The sequence below is a fragment of the Protomyctophum parallelum genome, assembly GCF_964188405.1.
Source record: "Protomyctophum parallelum genome assembly, chromosome: 6".
In the NCBI taxonomy this organism is placed as follows: Eukaryota; Metazoa; Chordata; class Actinopteri; order Myctophiformes; family Myctophidae; genus Protomyctophum; species Protomyctophum parallelum.
This window is the reverse complement of record NC_139701.1, coordinates 36,814,828-36,832,622: the sequence shown is the minus strand read 5'-3', so window position 1 is coordinate 36,832,622 and position 17,795 is coordinate 36,814,828. Positions and strand designations below refer to the sequence as shown.

The 17,795-nt window shown below is 42.4% G+C and overlaps 1 protein-coding gene across 1 annotated transcript in view; it reads right to left on the bottom strand.

The window, feature by feature from the left end:
* The window catches only part of borcs8 (BLOC-1 related complex subunit 8), a 60,022-nt gene extending 42,600 nt beyond the window's left edge, over nucleotides 1-17,422 (bottom strand). Inside the window, exon 1 of the mRNA XM_083768173.1 lies at nucleotides 17,412-17,422. The gene's annotated coding sequence lies outside the window, so the exon portion shown is untranslated. The remainder of the gene's footprint in view (nucleotides 1-17,411) is intronic.
* Nucleotides 17,423-17,795: the final 373 nt, after the last annotated feature.

Here is a 17,795-nt window from a genome sequence, read left to right as displayed (position 1 = left end):
AACGTTAATAAACAACAGACGACATGACAAACAAAATTATGCCTTTACTACATTACATGATGATAAAGATATTTTAGGATTTCTTGACATATTGAATGAAACTTTATTGACAGCCGTAGCCAGTAGATGACAAACAACAATTAAAATCATACAAAACAGTTACAAATAAATACATTGGTTCATAAAACTCTAAAACTCTCGTAAAAAAATAAATAATAAAAAATCTATAGGAGGCACATATTGTAAGATAAAGCTTTTTAGTTCTGGTTCAGTGGATTGTCCGTGGTCTGGGGTTTTCGGAATAATTAGGCTCAAACAATTGCTCTGATTTGCCTGTGGACGGTGATGTAACTGTCCACAAATCCAGCCGCCTCTCATCCCTGCCCCTCCCCTTCCCGGGCCCCTGGGCGGGTCGAGCGCAGGGAGATGATTGACAGATTGCCATCTGCTGGCTAAAATAAGGCGTTTTTCCATTGCATCTGAAGAAGCTTTAGAACCAGTGAGAAAAACACCTGTCATGGCATACTGGAGTGGATTTGTCTGTCAAAACCTTTTAATACATTTTTGACCATGACAAAGACTTTAAATGTTGTTAAAATGTTAAAGATCATGTCATTATACCTTTAAGACTTTCTTGTGCAAACCGATTCAGATAGCCTGGCCAGGGCTAAACGTATAACGTCAGTGTGGATGTGGGAATGTGTTCAGTGGAGGTGTCAAATGTACGTTAAATGTAAAGACGTTAAATATAGCAACTGAATGTCTGTGGGAAGTTGGGGGAGAAGGACGGCATTCTGGCGAGAGAGGATTAAAAGCAGGGGTGGGCATGGTTTAAATGATATATGCACATGATAGATTCCAATGTGAATAGAGAGGAAATGGTATTTTATTCCCACCCAATTCAATTCAATTCAAAGGGCTTTATTGGCATGAGAAAACATACGTTTACATTGCCAAAGCAGAAAGCACAATACAACAATACAGCAATACAATCAAAACAAAATATATGTACATTTGAAAGTCAGAATCTTCAATAGATCAATTTACCAAGATCACTGGATGCAGGTATAGTGCAGGAATATACACAATGATTAGTCTTTAGGGTGGTTGTGTTCCGTTTGATATCCTTCTCCTATCACCCACCCACAGCTGCGTGCCAAATTTGTCCCAAATTCTTCGGGTTGAAAAGCAACCAACCCTCCCTTCTGCCCTGATTGCACAAATGCTTCCCTGGAATATCTGCACATGTCGGCTTTTCAGAGGAAGCCAAGTTGTGGTGGGGGGTGGGGGTACTGGCGGGGTGTGGGGGTGGAGGGTTGGGGCTGGTGCTTGGATGTCATGCGGCGTTCCGGGGCTTAATTATACCGAGTGGCAGATTGAGAGACATGTTGGGAGACACTTTGCTGGACGGATCACTGCTGGCCCTCCATGCCTACATGCACGTGTTTTGCTGTCCAGCATCACTGACAGAAGTGGTTACTTGCTACTCAAAGTGGCCCCTGGATTTGCTGTGAGCGTCTCTGCATGCAGGGAGAGAGAAGCAAAAGAGGCAAATTGGAGAGCCTGAGACTGAGTGGGCCAGAGAGATAAAAGCAGACAGGAATGGGGAAGTGGGACAGGGGCGGAGTGTGAGGGGTGAGATGCTTATAGGGTGGAGGTGCCATGGAATAAAACCTTCTGGTTGGTGGTGCACACTGGTGGAACTGGAAACATACTGTACCTTCTCTCTCCTGTTTGTTATCCTTGACAGGCCGGAAGGCCAAAGGTGAGGGATTCACTCCCGTCAGTCTGTCTCTCTGCCTGTCTGTTTGTCTGTGACCAGCTAATCTCAGGCACCACTGGACCGATTGGTGTGAAAATTGGAAGATTGGTGTGTTGACATATAAAAATTGGAGTCTGGAGACTGATAGTAATTATATGAAATGTAATTCACCCCAGTAAAAGTGTAAAAATATAGTGAGGGCACAAAGTAATTATGTGAGACACAACACTAACAATATCAAATGTCCCCCTCGCACGAGTGTTCCCAAGGGACAAGGTGGACATCATCAGATACACACGACATCTTGTATTTGATAGGAGGGCACGCAAAAAAGTGTTAATGCCATGCCAAGCCACACTTACGGTGAATAAAAACAGTTTCTGATGCCAGGAAAATAGTGTAACTCAGTGAATAATATACATAAAACAGGACTGAGATGGGGCCTAATTACCATGACATGACAAAAGCCTATTGTTACAAACATTTATAGATATATTTAGAGATGAGGGATAATGAATAATGTCGGGGTGGATGAGAAGTTTACTTAGTGTTGAGGTTTTAAGTGGTTAAATGTCTTAAATGCCTGCATGTACCCTGAAGGCAGTATCTCCCAGTTTAGAGGTTTAGAGGTTTTTGGTACCTTTAACAGAAGCCTATATTTACACTAACACTGATGATCAACGAAGCCATCTATGCAATTGTATACAATGTTGTGGGGGTCCCTGCTTCATCTCTCTCTTTCTCTCTCTCTCTCTCTCTCTCTCTCTCTCTCTCTCTCTCTCTCTCTCTCTATATATATATATATATATATATATATATATATATATATATATCTCTGCTAAGGGGTCCCTTGGCCTGAAAAACATTGAAGCTCTAACCCTGCTGTAGGCCATTTATCATTGACCGTGTTCGTCATCACTTTTCTCCAGCTCTTTCATGTGTCCTGTGTGCAACAGGGATGAGTGACAGCCGTAGCCCATCAGAGCCACTGCTCTGGCCCTTTGGCATTTGTAAACGACACACAGCACAGAGATGTGGCCAGTTATGATGAGAGCAGAGGGAGAGATGTGTGGTGCTGCTGATTGCTGCTATTCAGTCGAAGAGGATAATGGATCATACGCGTACGTTATGTGGCATAGCGCTTCTCATTGTTTGCCCCTAAACCCATATGGTGATTAATGCTGATTTATGCCTCATTATCCTGATTTATAATAGGGCTAAGGGAGTTCTGCCGACTGACTCTGCAGAGGTTTGCTTTGTTTTAACAGAGGTGATACCAACTATAACTCTGTGGCCCTTGCTGTTTCCAGGAGGACTCCCGTTCACCATAAAGATTTTATGGAGTCTATAGAATAAATGGATAATACAAGCCTGCAGCATACAGCATTCAGTGGGTTATTCACAGTACATGTTGTATTGACTTAACCACTTAAACGCTATACTTCAGTTCCCCGGGGTCCCCCAGGGGCCTATAATTGGTCCCCTAATTTTTTCCTGCTACACCAAATCGCTTTGCTGATAATAGCTAATAGATAACAAGATGTGTTGTGATCTTGTAGATGGACTATATTTGCCTATTTTCACCAAATGTTAGCCTAGTATGCCCAGATTAGGGATCAGCCAAGCCTGCAAATGTAGTTGACTGACAAAAAAAGGATATAGATCAAGATAACCTTGAAATATCCAAGAAAGAACACCTTCTATACTCTGGTTGCAACTACAACAACATGGCGGATGATTGATACATATATACTGTATTTATGCATGATGTAACTGTGTCATTTCTCCATGCTTGCCATGCCATGCTCAAGTTGAAACCAGGCACATGGGCAGAGTTAAACACTTAGCCTATTTTATACTTTGTTGAAAATAGCCGATCTACAAGCCCACAATGCGTGTGTTGCGTCGCATCGTGCGATTCGATCATGCCTATAATGAAATGCCCAAAATAGTGATGCCAGGTAGAAAGTGGTTTAAAGTTGTCGACATGTATTTTGGAACTATGACCTTAGGCTTAGCAGGACGTTTCAGACCCTGAACAGAATAGTTGACATTCTGTTGGAGAACCTGGACTCTTATTTACCGTCTCCATGTCCTCCTACATTTATTACTTTCAAATGTCTTGCAGCCTCGGCCCCACGATACGCTTTTTATTGAACTGCCCTCTTAACAGTTTACTGTAAAACTCAATACCTGTGAATTTCAGACTACTATACCTGGAGGTGGTTGGGAGGGTTCCGCTCCCTCTGTGGCCCGCGGGAGGTTGTTTGTTTAACAGCCTCTGAATCTTTTTAAAGGCACTGATGAGACAGCCTTCGGTCTGTCTATAGCACAGAGACGGGAAGGAATCAAATATGGCTGGGCTGTTCAATTCCCTGGAAAGAAGAAAAGCAATCTGACACATACATGTACCACCTGTACTCTTTTCTCTCTCTGACCCTGTGACATCCCTTTCTCTCTCTTCCGCTTCTTCTCTCCCAGTATGTCTGCCTATTTGTCTTTGTGTAGCATTCATGGTGAGAGCACCCACTGGGTGTCCAGTATCAGTGCTGATAGGGCTGACGATGCCAAGCGTCTCCCCTCCATAGCTTGTATTACAACCGTGCCCAAGGACATGTCTCTGCAACGAGCTCAGGTCAAATATGGACTCGTCTATCTGGCTGCACTGTATAATTTGTACTGTTAATTTAACTCTGAGTGTACATGTAAATGTGTGTAAATGTAAGTATATTTGGTTATATGTGTACACTACACACTGAGTTACAAATAGATACATTAACACTGGGGATATTGTTGGTCATAGAAGGCACCATGCACATTTGAACCCAAGGATACAGCTTCCTGGCGTTCGAGTAGCTTTCTCTGGGAATGCATTATCATGCTTCCTCGTATAGGACCACTTCTAACTGTTTTGTGCCAAGGCTCATAAATTTGTCACTATAAAGGACAGAGGTTATGTCAACGTGGGCATGTCATTAGGCAAATTATGAGGAGAGAAAATTGCATGTCATCCTCAAATTTGAGTCTATTTTTCTTTTTGCTCATGTAGGCTCTCTCCATTAACAGACAAAAACATTTGTCCCTATGTAGTTGCAACTGATTTGTTTTCCTTTTTTCTTCTCATGGGTGTATTTTCACAGATTATCACAGATCCTCGTAATCTGTGATCTTGAAAAGCAGAAGAAAAGTATGGACAGCTTTAAATACATTTGTGTTATTGTTCCCATATGGAGGATCACCACATGATTCTAGTTTACCTTTTGACTTAAAAGCCGTTTGGGAAACAAAATGGCAAAACCTTTGATTTGTTTGTCTATTTTTATTAGTTTCACAAATATGTACAAGACCAATACTGGGTGTGTATCCTTGTGGCTGTACAAATGGACACACTAACTAAGTCATGAGCACTTAACAGTATAGCCTTGCTCTGCCTTTTTATGCCGTTGAAGAATGTAAAGAATGTAATGACTTGGCTCTTGCAGATTTTTTTCTTTGACTGCATGGTCAAACCTCCTAGCCTAGGCTGTGTGGTTTTTCACCTCCTAGTTCACTGCTTCTTACGTTTATTTTTATGTCAGGCTGCATGGGCGATTTCTCCATATGGAGAGATTCACTTTAGATGTCCATGAAATTAATTCACATGGGCAGGAAGCCCCAGTATCGCGCGCAGCTCATCTGCTTGCTGCAGCCTATACGAACATCATCGAACATCATCAAACATCAAGCCAAACACTCAGCGTCAGCCGCAGACTCTTCATGTGTTTATTATATCCCAGGAAGCCTGACTGGGGGCCACTTAACTTACCCTCTCTCTCCCCCTCTCTCTCCCCCACCTCCTCACCTTCATTCATTATGGATCACCTGCCCCCGACTGCGTGGCTTCATTACGTCCTCATTTACGGTGCTGCTCTGCTGACGCTTCCCCTTTTCCTTGGTGCTTCACAGCCCCCCTGATGCTCCCACAGTGGCTGTCAGCCGCTAGACAGACCCACTGATGTCCTCCCACACTTTGTCTTCTTCCCTCCCTCCCTCTGTCCCTCCATACCTCCCTCCCTCTGTCCCCATCCCCATCTCCGCTGCCACCTCCTGTATCTTCTCTCATTTCCAGCCTTTGGTAAATGTGCTTTTCATGCAGGCAGCCATTTTCAACGATGGCCCCTGACCAAGTGTGGTTTGTTGATTACCTCTAAGTGCTCGTGTCAGTCGTTTCTGGGTCAATGAGCTACTGGGTCTGGATCAGTGCCATGAATACCCCGACCACCCATCGCCACCACCACAAACACACATACATACCTATGCACATTGCACATGCAGGGGGTGCGGCGGACACACACACACACACACACACACACACACACACACACACACACACACACACACACACACACACACACACACACACACACACACTGGAAATGTTCAGGAATATACTGGGTGCAGACTGGATATTACTTTCCTCCCTTCTCTGTCATCTTTGTGTTTTAGATTACATGGTTAGGTACAATAAATTGACAAATGTTATATAACAAACAATAAATAACATTGTGTTGATTGATATCTCTTTAGTCACTTTGGCGCCCCACAATGGGGGGTTGTTTCCATGGCAACATGCATAGAGTATTCAGTATTGTCAGTTGTTTAGTTGCAGTTTTTGTCATCGCCTCACAATAGCACAAGTTCAGACAAACATCCAATTGATCCCAGTGAATTCTCCAGCAGCATGGTGATAGAATCACTTAAGCTACACTCATTTCATTCTCTGATTCTTTGTTTTCTCAGTGGCCCACCCTCAAACACCATGTAATTGCTTTCTGCCAGACATTTGCCTGACATTCATCATCACAAAGCATCCTACAACCACGTGCTGAGTTGCATTAGCTTCCTCAGAATTTTTTTATCAGAGAAAAAAATGCCATGCACTGAACAGAACAATGATTGCTGCTTTATGTGGTCTTAACTTCTTTAAGGGTCTATTTTATCATTTTCGCCCATCTCCTCACCGCTTGCCTTATGTCCAGGGACCTGGAGATGTTGCTCTTTGCGCAACTCTACCACAACGTTACTTTAGCACATGAACCATGCAGCCGTAGCCTACTGAGGCGCTCCGACACAGATACAATGATTTACTCACCTAATGTTGCAGAGGTAATTCCATGTATAACGTAAGTTATAAAAGTGTGAAGAAACTTTTTAACAAAGTAGATTTTCCTGCGTTCTGTTTGATACTTTTATCAGCTTTCCTTTACTAGCATTTTCTTTACTAGCATTGGAAAATGAGTAATGGTACAGTTTCAGCCATTCAAATGCAAAACGTAGGCCTACAGAACTTGATTTGATGACTGAAGCAATGTAAGATCCATCTTTAATAATATTTAAGTGAACATCTCTGTATGAATGCATGCACTGTCAATGTGGTCTTGGGGTCCGCGGCCGGAAACTTCTTAATATAGTAGATGAATTTTGGGACGTGGATACCAAATCCAGGATAAATCCAGGATAAATGATGTGGTCAAAATGCAGGAGACTACTGCAGGATCCAGGAGTGTTCCCACTGAGCAATAGCCGGCTATTAAACGTGCGTCTAAAAATGGGATACAAAACGTCTCAAAATTGTTGACGTCTATATATAGACGGTCTATATATAGACGTCTAATCAACCGCTAATCAACGTCTAATCTAAGAATAGACGTCTAAAAAACCTTCATTTTTAGACGTTTTTTATCCCATTTTTAGACGGCCCTTTAGACGAATATTAGACGTCTATTAGACCAAAGAATGCTCAGAGGGTTGGCAGCCCTGACTTACAGGACGTAGAGATAGACATTTGTAGTATGTGACACCATTTTGACGAGTGCCTGTAGTATGTGAAACCATTTTGACGAGTGCCTGGCCGGAATGTTGTCACAGGATTCTCATGAAGTAAATTCCTGTTCCAGCTGCCCCAGCTTTTGGTACGCAAAAGCGCCTCCATCTCTTTCCATCTGTAAGGCAAATGATCAAATGTTATGCTGTTAAGTATGCACTGCAAATAACACTGTAAATGCATGCTGTGTAATGGAGTTTCGCTGTTTACCTATTTCCTTTTACCAATTTTAGTTTATCTCTCTCTTTCTCTTTACTTGGTGAGGGTCAGGCTAAACTGGCAGCCAGAAGGCTATAAGGAAGTGCCAGAGGGTGGGGTCAGGAGTCAGTGAACAGAAAGCGGATTATGTTGGCTCTGAATTTGTATAAATGTGTTTGCTTCTGTCAGATGTGCTTTCCTTGGTGGGCGTAGATGAGGTACTGGGGCTTAATTTGATTCGAGGCAGTTTTATTTTGGATTGCATTTACATTTTATTTTGGTATTTAGCTGACACTGCTATCCTTGGTGACTTACAGACACAGAGTGTGACAGTAATCCGAAGTTAACAACATTGCAAGCGACCAATAGTATAAGGATTAAGGGTCACGACAATTTGACAATGCAACACATATGTGACCAGTGCCAACAAAACATGCCTCATGTCGCCAGAATGAACATGCCTTAAATCAATAAATAAACTCGTTTTTTTTATTTATGTGATTTTCTTTTTTTTTCATATTTATACAGTTTGAATGTTGAAGAAGGTTTTCATTCAAACAGATTGTTCATTTGGGCAAATGAAATGTATACATTTATACGTCAAAGTGGGCTTGTTTTTTAACAAGTTTCTGGGGCAGAAGAGCGCAGTTCCGAGATTTGCATGTTGTTTACAATTGGTCCTGGAATCTCTTTGTCCTCAGGTTTCACGCTCTGATCACCGCCCATTAGCGTGCTTGTGTTTGTAAACACAGAAGTATTAGTATAGTATGGAGGAGCATTTGGGTTAGACTTTACAGAAAATAAACAAAACCACGTATAGCTACTCGCTGAAATACACTTCCCAGCTTGGAGTCTTTCACCAACAAACAACAGGCTAGAAGCTAGCTAGCCGTCTGTGTTGTGTGTTAAAGAGCAAAGAGATCACACGTCTTTTCTTTTAATCACAACTCGCTCATTTCTTGCTCATTTAAAAAAAGGTTATATACTATGTAAACTATGAAATGCAGGCTTTCATTTGGTATATAGAACGTTTGTGTAGGCCCTCTCTACGAAACGGTATCAAGTGAAAAGGAAATGTCGGAAATCGGTTTATTGTGTAAAAGATTGGATACGTCTTTTCAAATACGGCCGTTAGTACTGTTAATTCAACATCCGGTGAGGGGAGGATACGGATCGTGTATGTATTGTGTATATAAATCAGCGCAGACAGTGGGTGGCCTTTAGACCGGATGTAAGCCTTGCACACTAAATAGACACCAGGCATTGTGACTGCATGTGGACAGATCTGTTTATTAAAATAGCAAATCTACAAGCGCACAACATCATAGCCTGATGCGTCGATTTTATTTATTTAAAATACTGGGTCAATTGTCTGACTTTGATTGCTTAAAGTAGACCTGCATAAAATGGTGTACTGCAGCTATTTACAACCAGGTAGTGTATAAGTTAAATTGAACACTTAACTTAATATTTAATACTTGAATACTTATACTTAGTATTTAATACTTAGTACTTTCAAAAGGGTTTATTGGGGCACCTTACAAATTGCATTGTTTGTTCTACTGGCTTAAACATGTCAGTGTTTCTAGTGTTGCACTGTTGACAGCTAAAACGTCCTATTGTCTCTTGTCCCTCCCATTGTCACACCCACTTCTGTCCAAGTCTAAGGTGATAAAATGTTGTGAATATTGAAAAGGGCTTTTCTCAGCTTTGGGTGAAAGGCCCCAGTCATTTTAAAATGGTTATATCTCCTTCAATTATTGTCCAATTTCATTGAACGATACATCATATGAAAGCTTACATTCTGTACTTTAATAATCTGTAAAAATCTGAAAAATGGAAAAGGCGACATGAGGCATGTTTTGTTGGCACTGGTCACATATTGCAGTGACATGGCATAAAGGATATACGGTTTATATTCTAATAATAGGGTTTCTTAAATCGTTTTTCTGTCTTTGCTTTTCTCACTCCGTCTACTTTTCCGGAGACAGCTACAGTACAGCCCGACCATGGATAAATGGATTAAAGCAAAAAAAATATGGATTCATTTGCAATCAAATCAGGATGAGATCCCCCCACCCCCCACAAACAAGGAGAAAAACACTATAACTCACTCACCACCACACACATACTGTATGTATATGCATGCACACAAGCACATACACATATATGCCCGCGCACATGCACGGACGCATGCATGCACGCACACACATCACATACTGTATGTATATGCATGCGCACAAGCATGGCAGGAGAGTGATGTGACATACTGACCAAAGACCAAATCACAGTCTCCCAATGCGTCTCTGCACAGATGTCAAAGACCAGAGCTGAATGGAGGTGGGTGGATTGGGTATACATTTGAATCCAGAGTCCTCTGGGACAAACACATTCCCCGGCACTCTCTAATTATTCCATTGAGTTTCAAGGGTGCTGTTCTTGAAGCCCATTCACTGGGGATTAATTTTCCACTGCAAGTCTGTGGATTGCCTAATTAAGGCATATGAAGAAACTATTATAAACACTACCTAGGGATGGCTTACACTGCATTGCTTAGATTTAGCCACCACCACATCAAATATGTATTTTGTCTCACTACAGTATAGAGGCTTTGCTAGATAAACACATTTACCCTTGAGAGCCCTATCTATCGATCTAAGCTGTTTATTTGTCTATATAGTTTTTAGTCTAATTGCATCTAGTCATTTTGGGGATTTGAAAGGGAGGGAGACAAAGAGAGCTATCCAGCCATGTGGGGGAGTATAGCGAGTCTTCATAATTAACTGATAGGCTTGTTTTGCTGCAGTTCCTTGGGGATTTCAAAGCCATTGGAGAGGCTATGTGGCTTTGGTTTCGTGGTCCAGGCAGTGGTCATCAATATGCCCGTATACATGGCAGTGATCATCAATATGTCCATACAGTCACAGACAAACGTGTCCGTGGCAAAGACTTGTCCTTGTCTGTGGAAAATGTTATTTTAATCATACAGTAAATCATACATATTCTGAAGCAAACCTCGAGACTGACATTCAGTAATTCTACTTAATGCCAGTCTCGAGGTTTGCTTCAGAATATGTATGATTTACTATGGCACATTATAGCCTCGGTCCCAGGCTTACTTATCTGCGAAAAGAAATGCCTGGTCACAATGTAGGCCTAAGGCAGAGAAGCTATCAGCGGTTGTATCCTCCGGAACATTCGTCAGATGTATTTCCCCCGGATACGATATTTTCCCGACCAATCACAACACTTGTTTCATTCACGGAGAATGTAAACTGATTTGTAAAGCATCAACGTAATTTCCTTGGGCAATACTTCCTCTAAAATCCTGCAGCTTCCGCCCAAACAAATGATAGTCTTTACAGTGTATTTCTTGCCCAGGGTGGGCACATTAAGAGTTAATTCGGAGAGTGTATCGATGGTAGTGAAGAGAAAGAGAGGGGGTAGGTTCCCCAGAGGGGACCTCTCATCTGCTACTGGTGCAGAAGTAAGCCTAAATAAGAGACATTGCCCATCGCACATTTGAACTAGATACCATTATTCTCAACTCTCAGGTCCTAGACCGATCAATCAATTCCAATTTCCAAAGCAAGAGTATTTTCTCTCTTTAATTACAGCAGCAGTATTTATTTTTAGAAGCTTAAGTCCTTGTATCGGTAAGTCTGGAATAGATTAGTAAAGATACTGAGATATACAGAAGAGGGCAGTAATGCAACTATTAAGGATGCCAACTGCCAAAATACCCCACGAAGAAGAAGGATCTGTAAATCTGTGTTCCACCGAATGGGTCTAGAGAGGAAAAGCCAGGCTCTGCATTCAGCCAGGCTTTATGATCCTGGTTCGATAAATCCACCCATTCTAAACCTTGCTTGGCTTTAATGGAATAAACCAGGCTGTACAGACCAGGATTTAACAAGCCTAGTTTTGGTTTAAATCCTGGATTAGTTAATCCAAGTTTTGTGAAACAAAAACAGGCCCCAGGTAATATAATTGTGAAAAATAATAATAACAAAATGATTGAAACAAAGAACTAGTGAATTGTTTGCTAGCGTGCTGCTTGTTTATGTTATGGACATACATACTGTTGACTTTTACAACTTTGTCATGAGTAATTCAACAAATATTCGCACAAATAAATTGCATTAAACAGCTGCCGGGCGGGTCTTTCATGCGCAACCGCTCCGTGATTTAGATATGCTGCAGCCTGCACAACAATGTGCTGTCGGCAAACAGTTTGTGTAGAACTTTTGCCAACTTGTAGTCTGAAGTTCTGAACTGATGTAGTCTATTTGGTGGAGAGTCGCCTTCAGCTTTTGTTCGCTAGATCTAGCTGTCTGGCCTTTCACGTGCAAATTAGTGTATTATAGGCATCAATATTCTCCAACAGCGAATATTGTAGTAGCCTATAGGCTACTACAATATTCACTGTTGGAGAATATTGATTCCGTCGTAGCCTAGGACGGTGTATAAATCAGCCTTTAAAAATAAGTCTAGGCGCTACATTTGTTCAGAACCAGGGACAGTTCCTCTGACTTCCCGGTGCTGAGAGCCGAGAAATAAAGCCAATTCTCTAGCTTGCATTGCGTGGAAAATTGGAAATGCATTTCGCAGTGCACCTCATTAGTTTAAGATTTGCATTGCAATATGCTTAAATAATAAAGATGGCAAAATCCTACATAACATTGGGGTTTTGTTAAATTCATTATAAGCAACTCGAGCAGCCATGCCTCATTTTTTACTTTTCTACTGAACAGCGTTAATCTCCCCTCCCCTGCAGTAAGCTTGGCGTCTCTTGGGGGATCATTATTCCTTGTGCAGCAACGCGGCGATTCGCTCATTGACTATGAATATATACTTCTGACATCCCTTTCCAAGTTTGCGCTTTTATTAACGCTGCCTGTAGGCTACTCTATAGCTATATTCTGACCATGCTGCTTAGTGGTTTAAGGTTTAGTGGTAGACTAAATCTTATAGAACAGAGGTGGATAAAGTAGGAATAATTTAATGTTTTGGCCTCAAGCAGGTGAAATGTTAGGTGTAACAAATTGCTCATTTAACTGCAGCGGCTTGAGCCCCATGACTCCGAAATCATTTCTGCATAACGTAATTTTAAACAGCCGCTGAAACCACCAAACCTAAAGCTGAGGTCAGCTAATCTCCGAGTCAAGGTAACACCATCCCCCAGGCTAATCATTTCTCCACACGGAGACAAGACAAACGGGATTATACAGTAACAGGGCAGATGTGCCAAATCTCATTTTTCTCTGTCTCCAGCATGCACCTCTACCTCTCTCCCTCCTCCGTTCCCCCATCCCTCATCTCACCCCTCCCCTTTCGAGAACCCCAAAGGGCCAGCCGACAGTCCCAGTGGCAGTCGCTCTCCCCCCGGCTCGGCATCTCTAGCCTGTGATTTGAATAGGGAACATTCGGGGCAGTCGGTGCGCATCTGCGCTCTTTTGTTCAGTAGCGCTCAGCCGCTGGTGAAGTGAACACCGCTCTTGTCACTTGTCCAGCACTGTCTCGGCTCGTCACCGAAAAGCCCCAGACAACTGCTGTAGTGCAGACACACGATCGAGAGACACGGCATTGTTTTTGGTTGTATCTCAAAACACTTTTTTTAAGGGGTCGTTTATTTTTCTTCTTTCGATGGTTCAACTCTCAGACTGCTCCGGAGACACGGAACACCTGCACCGAATCCGACCGTCGTTCCTGTAAGGCGGCAGCTTCCTCTTCACATTCCTGTGGACACACCGGGGCACCTAGTCTCTTCCGAACAGGTGAGAACACATCACTTAGTTATATTTAATCTGCCTTTTTATTGTATTATTTATTATATTTTACCTCCCGAGTCTCATTCGTTCGTGAGTTTGCAGTTAAAGTCGTTTGGTAGTCGTTGTCGTTACAGGCACTTTGTGCAAACGGTGTTCGTGAATCGTTGGGAACAGAACAGTGCAGGGTGCATGTATGGTGAATTGGTGGAGATTATCGATAGAGGGCGAAGACAAAGACCACGGATTAATGTGATCATAATGAAAGACGATCAGAAACGGCAAAGACTGAATAACACTTTTATTATATATACTATTAGAAATTCCACTTTGTTTTGTCTGGCGTGACCTATCAACATATTCATTAGGCAGATTCTTTGAGATGGTGTATTTTCCAAATTAGTGTAAATTATTTTTTGTCTAGATTTACAATATTGCAGATCAAATTGTAGATTTGACCGATTTTGATCCATGCGAGCACCATATCACTTACAAATAGCCTATGGCTTTTACACAATTGTGATCAACCATGCTGGTAATTCCATGTTTTGTATATCTGACTGTATGTTGATATAGGCTACACAGGACACTGCTGTATCTGTTACTGTGTTAATGAGTTACTAATGTAACTGTCTCAGTACCACAGAGTGCCATTATCTCTTTCACTAGCTCTTTTTAAAGCCATTTATGTTGACGAGCCAATTAGAAAGACAGACCATGGCAGGGATGCCAGAGGATTTATATCTGCGAGGGTCTCTCGTTGTTTCCCTCTGCGAGGCTTCAGGTGTTGAGGGATCTGTGTTATAGGTGCGTGGGAATCGACTGTTGTCGGAATATCTTAGCACGCAGAGAGATTGAACCTTACATGATATCTTGTCTCTCACACCAACGCTCATCACCTTGTCAATGGAGCCCTCTGTTTTTTCTGTTTATGAAAACTTTTTGGGTGGATAGAAGACAACATTAGGAGAGTGTTGGCAGATATAGAATGGCAGGGGGGGGGGAGGAGTTGTTCATGAACCCCCCGGAGAAATTCAAGTGAGCAGCTGGTGAAATGGCAACAACGGAGAAAGTTGTTTCTCTGTCCCTCTGTCTCTCTGTGTGTGCTTCTTGCTTGTTCTGTTGCGTCTTCTCAATCACTTTCTTAGAAGTTATGCAGATGATACACACACACACACACACACACACGTTTTTGTAGAGTGATTGTAGTGTGCTGCTGATTCGCAGCTGATGCTCAGCGACTTCAGGGAGATCAAAAACAGCCAACTGCATTATTCATTCTCCGACTGAAGAAGAGCTGATTTCTTGAGCAGTCATGAATAGGTGTAGACTTAGCCGTGTGTGTGTGTGTGTGTGTGTGTGTGTGTGTGTGTGTGTGTGTGTGTGTGTGTGTGTGTGTGTGTGTGTGTGTGTGCTCCAGCCTGTGAACCATGAGGGAACCGTGTCACCTGTGGAGTGTGTGTGTGTGTGTGGAGGTTGCTGCTCAGCAGATCTCGTTGCCGTCGGGCAGAAAACTCCCATCTCCATATTTAACTATTATATTTATATATTTAACTATTAACTTTCAGAGTCTTTTCGGAAATGAACGCCCGATTCAAAACGTAGAATGAAGCGACGTGTTTTGAGCTTGTAGATCTGCTACTGTTGCCATTTCTTTATTTGAATCCTGGAATATAACTGTTTTGGAGGTTTCCACTGGAGAGAGACAATGTAGCAGTTGTGCTTGTATGACACATTACTGGCTCCAAACTTTATCACCTGGCATCCCTATTTCGAGCATGTCATTAAATTGCTGATTTAAATAGCTATTTTCGCTATTGGTTGTACGATATATAGTCGTCTTCACATATCTTTTTGATCCCGGACCATTGCCTTCGCTCGCTCGCTTCGACATCTGTGTGTGCGTGTGTGTGTGTGTGTGTGTCTGTCTTTCAGTCTGTCTCTCTCTTTTTTCCATGTCTCTCTCTCTCTCTCTCTCTCTCTCTCTCTCTCTCTCTCTCTCCCCCTCAACTCTTTCTTTCCAGTTCAAAGGGTATCGTCTTTCCTGCGATTGTGCTCTACAGAGTTGCTCTTCTCTGCGGTGTAGTGCCAGTTCACTGGCCCCATTCTCATATTTTCTCTGTGATGAGGCATTACAATGGAAAGAACAATATTCCTCAGACAGGCTCACCGCTCCTCGGTGGCTGCTCTCCAACCATAGGCCAGTGCCAAAAACAGCTCTGAAATGTTGTCATTACACTTCCACACACAGAGAGAGAGAGAGAGACATAGAATGACTGTGAGTGAGAAAGGAAGAAAGAGATGGTGGGAGACGAGGGACAAGCAGATTGAGGGAATTTCCCAGCATTATCTGCTTTAGCATGGGGTTGAGTTGTCACTTTATTTCAGTAATGTGTATTTCTGCCTCGTTGCCCACAGCTTAGTGCTTACACTTGTAGCGGAAGAGGTGAACGGGCCAGAATTCAATTTTGCACTTGAGTTGTGTCCAGGCCCACACAGTAAAATGGCCGTTGTTGATTTAACGCAGAGAGTGCAGACTGAGTTTCAAATAAATAAATGAACACTGATGATTCTACTGTGAATGTTACGATTGTTACCGCTTCTATAAAGTACATAAATCTACAAGCTCAAGACACATTGAAAGCTGGAAGCCAGAGAGTATGTATGGTGCCCCTGTTGTGCACCTGTATTCTGGAATGTGTCTGTCTGGCTCATTCATCTTGCTAGAGGTATAGGTCAAAGTCAGAAAAGTATGTGGAATGGAATAGAGTGGAGTACGGTATTAACACCCTGCTGGCAACCTATGGGTTCGCCTTGTAGAAATGCTTCTCAAACCGCGCAAACTTGTTCTATTATTGAAGCGTTTTTGTTTTAGCTGTAAAGCCAAAACTGTAATCCTGCTGTCCACATTATAAATTGATGCTGCTTCTCTTGACTGTGTCAGTGAGAGGCAGGGGTTATTTTGGTATAAACGGGTACTCATTTTCACACTTGGTCTGCACTGAAGAGACATTTATTCACTCAGGCTTTTGGTAATTCGTTTGTTTGTTTATTTCTTCTTTCTCTTTTGATATAGAATCAGAGTCGTTTCATCAGCTTAATGATGGCTATACTTCTCCACCATGAGAATGTTAGTGTCCCTGATTGACAGTTCAGGAGAACCCCAAGTTGCTTCGTATCCTCCGATACAGGCTGGCACAGGGCTGACACTAACACGGGCTCTGTTGGCTTCGCCAAGAAACAACAATACTCTGGCATTTGCCACAGAGCCAAGCTAATGAGCAGCACAGCTGTGTCTTTACGGCCAGTGGCAGAGCAGACAAAGCCCAATGGGCAGGCCTGGATAGTTAACCAGAATCCCCTCAGACATAACCGTTGAATATTCATAGAAGAATGTCTGCCCTCCCCGTTTTTCCATTGAATGCATTATTCATAACAAGCAGTTTAAATATCATAAATAAATGATCTGGTAACAGTCATTTTTTTTGTCATGCGTATCAATGATTGGTTTACTAAATACACATTTTCAAACAATAGGAAAGGGGTTGAATTATATTCCCTGTCTCTGGCTGGCCCTCTCTTTGTTTGTTGCGCCTCTTCCTTTGTTCTGGCTCAGGTGGTGTGTCAGCAGGTCTGAATTGCATTGCGACTCTGTCAGTTACTTACACAAACAACCCCCGAGGAGATAGAAATAATAGCTATCTGTTTATTTTACCATTACGCTGGTGGTTTCTTATCTGTATCAGTTAATCCTCGGGCAGAGAAAACACTCCCCGAGGCACCGTACTTGTTCTCCTTTTGTCCGTTGTGGTTTCAGCACTGGACAGCTCCGGCAGCTCATCTTTTTCTCTCCTGTGCAGACAAATAGGATGGAGCACGAGACGAGATGTTCGAGATGCCCTGTGTGCACTTATCCTCTTCAACATGCACACACACACACACACACACACACACACACACACACACACACACACACACACACACACACACACACACACACACACACACACACACACACACACACACACACACACACACACACACACACACACACACGCATAATACTGTATGATATACGTACACTCTCTCTGTCTCACTTCTTATCTGTCTTCGTGTGGCTTTCTGCCATTATGCAGAATATGCACAAATTCATAAACATGGTATAGAAGCAGATGAACACAAGCATGGATGCAGACACTGAAAG